Genomic DNA, 3,684 nt, shown 5'->3' on the forward strand with positions numbered 1-3,684 from the left:
ATGCCTGTTCTCAAAAAGGCAAAAGATAAGTGTTGGTGAGGATGAGGAGGAAAGGGAACCCTTGTGCACTGTTGGCAGGTTGGCAGGAATTAAATTGGTGCAGCCATTATGAAAAACAGTATGGAGGTTCCTCGAAAAATTGAAAATAGAACTACCTTATGATCTAGCAATCCCACTTCTGGGTAAATAGCCAAAGGAAATGAAATCAGGATCTCAAAGAGATTCTGCATTCCCATATTCATTGCAGCATTATTCATGATAGCCAAGATATGGAAATAACCTCAATGTTCACCAGCAGATGAATGGATGAAGAAAATGGGAGAGAGATATAGAGATAAGAGATAGAGGAGTATGGAATATTATATATTATATGGACTATTATTTAGCCTAAAAAAAATAAGGAAATCTTGCCATTTGTGACAACATGGATAAACCTGGAAGACATTGTGCTGATTGAAATAAGCCAGATGCAGAAATGCAAACGCTGCGTGCTTTCACTTATATGCAGAATATAAAAGAGTCAGAGCTGTAGAAGCTGAGAGTAGAATGATGGTTGCCAAGGGTTGGGGGTGGGAGTAGAAGAAACGGGGAGATGTTGGTCAAAGAATACCAGCTTTCAGTTATAAGATGAATAAGTCTGGCTATCTAATGTACAGCAATGTGACTATAGGTAACAATGCTGTATTGTATACCTAAAATTTGCTGAGAGAAATCTTGAGTTCTCACCACCCCACCAAAAGAGGTAACAATGTAAGGCGATAGGTATGTTAATTAGCTTGATCGTGGTAATTAGTTCACACTGTATACATTATCAAAGCATCAATTCATACACCTTAAATATATAGAATTTTTGTCAATTATACCTCAATAATGCTGAGAAAAAAAGACAGAGAGAGAAAAGCCCTATATCTAAGGTGACACATAACCTATAGTCTGAACCCAAACATTTCAGTGGATGACCAACTGTCTTGGTTTGCCTGGGACTAGGAGTTTCTCAGGACACAGGAAAGTTGGTCATTCTACTTTTGAAAATGAAAAGGAACGTGACCATTCATTCAATTTGTGATACTTTCTGGTTTTCCTTAGGATTTCTTCTTTGATCAATGGATTTTTAAAAGATGTGTTGCTTCATTTCCCAATATTTGGAGATTTTCTAGATACCTTGTTTTTTTATTTCAAGTGTCATTTCATTTTGGTTAGGTAGCATCCTTTATATAGTTTTAACCTTTTAAAATTTATTGAGACATGTTTTGTAGTCCAGTATATGGTCTAACTTGGTGAATGTTCCATTTGCAGGAGAAAAGAATGTATGTTCTGCTCGTTGGGTAGGGAGTTCTACAAATATCGATGAGGTCACATTGGTTGATAGGTTTGTTCAGATCTTCTATATCCTTTGTCTATTTGCTCTATCAGTTACTGAAAAGGGGGTAATAAAATTTCCAACTAGAATAGTAGATTCATTTATTTCTCCTTTTAGTTCTGTCAGATTTGCTTCTTATATTTTGAAGCTTTATTATTGGGTACATTTAGGACTATGTCTTCTCAGAATTGATCTTTGCATCATTATGAAGGGCCCCTCTTTATCTCTGGCAATATTCTTTATCTTGACGTCTAGGTTAAATAATTCATAAGCTCCCTTCGCACTCAGAAAAGGAAAAAGACAAGAAAGCGTGTATGACTCTGCAGCAGCCCTGACTTATTTGAAGTCAAAGATAGTCTGTGTTTTTTCCACTCCCTCTCTTGGAGCCTGACAGATCTCAACATTTAGAGCACCCATTTATACAAAAAGAAATGGTCTGTTTGATTTAAACCTTCCCAGATGTAATTCCAATTCAGTTGCAGGGGAAGCAGCTGTTTATGTCAGATGGGCTGATAAGGCCCTTTGTCTTGTGGAAAAAGCAGCAATTTATCATCTCTCTTGGACTTAAATCCCTGGGCTTTGGGGGGGGGGGGACGGCGGATGCTAATTCTGCTCCTTGAAAACCTCAAGAACATAGGTGACCTTCTCAGCTAACAACCTCCTTCTCGGTGGCTTGTCTATCATTTCATCTGCACAGGGATATGCCTGGATGGGGTAGGGCCTCGGGTCATGTGGAATAAAATCAACAGTTTAAGGAAGGGCACCACAAAGCCAGGTCTTACAGAGGGACTACAGGGATATGAGGGGAGTAAAAAAGAGAAGCCACAGCTATATGCATAGTTTCTAGTTTAAAAGACAGGGGAATGGTGTTCCCAAGGACTGGAACAGGTGCTGGTTGGTCCTGTACTATTTCAGTTTTGTGTCTTCCATGTTCAGCACAGTGATAAGTACCTAGTAGACGCTTAATACATCTTTTTGGGTGATTCCATAAATAAATGAATGAAACTGAAGTCAGAATATGCTCTCAAGTAAAGGATAAGTCAGGGGTCAAACCCCCGCTTCTTTAGGGTTCTATTAGTCAGGGTTCAGTTGCCGATAACAGTAAGCATGATAGCTAGTTGAAGCAGCAATGAATTTAATGCCAGGAATCGAGTGCTTACAGAGTCATCGGAACGGATGAAAGAATAAATGATCTCTAGTCTGAGAAGAGATTCCCCAGAATGCACAGAACTGGTCCACCAAGGGAAGGGAACTGCTACTTCTACTACAGTCAGGAAGCTGCAGCTGCCAAGAAGCAGTTGCTGACTGGAGGTCTACACCACCAGGGGGCAGGGGCCAGAGGCGGCCCCCCGCAACTGCTGGCTGCAGAGCTACACCGTGCCTGCTGGAATCCACTGCAGCAAACAGATGCTTAATGCACTTCTGAATCCAAGTGTCGGCAAGTGCATCTGATAGTCAGTTGGAATCACTTCTGGAGCCACACCCGCAGGGAGTTTGGGAAATTCAGATCTTAGCTCCCAAGTCTCTGCCATGGAGGAAGTTATCCTAGATGGAGGTTGGAACAGAAGTCTGGGAGTTCCGATTCTAAACTTTTCAAGAAAATCATGCTGGCCAGACAAGACACATCTTAGCCACACCTGCCTCTCTCTGCAAGCATGAGAGTCCTGGCAGAAACCAAGATTGGAGAGGCTGGGCAGAGCCTGGGACAGGGAGAAGGGGCAAGAGAAGCCAGCAAAGGAAGCAGGAAAAGCAAGAGTGGGTGTGAGGGGGAGAGAAGCCAGGAAGGTGGGTGTGGTCTGTGATCATCAGAAAAGGGGAGGCTGGTCAGTGGCCCTTGGATTTGACCCCAAGAAGCTCCTGTGAGACTGGAGGAGGGAGCAGCAGGGGAGAGCTGGGAGGGAGGGAATAAGACAACGGTGGCCATTTGGCAGGATCTCATAAAGCTGGAGAAGCACAGCCTGAACCCTTCTGGGGGAAACTCACACACAGGCTCAGAGAGACAAGTACAGGCACGGGGACACAGAATTAGGGGAAATTACAGCGTGAGGGCTGCACAAAGCACTCTATCTATACAGTGAATACTTTACAGAAATGAAAAGGAAGCATGTGTGTTACCTGTCACACACACCAGTACAGATTTCAAAAACAAAATGTTGGGTGAGAGAAGCAGGAAGACAAACGACGTGTACAGAACAATATCACTTATTTCATTTTTTAAAATGCACACACAAAAAGCACTGACCCTGCTTATGGACACACAAGTGTATGCTCACTACAGTGCAGAAGGGTCCACAGCAATCTCGCTCGACATAACCGGGGCGTGG

This window comes from Mesoplodon mirus (genome assembly GCF_964341445.2).
Source record: "Mesoplodon mirus genome assembly, chromosome: 2".
NCBI lineage: Eukaryota > Metazoa > Chordata > Mammalia > Artiodactyla > Ziphiidae > Mesoplodon > Mesoplodon mirus.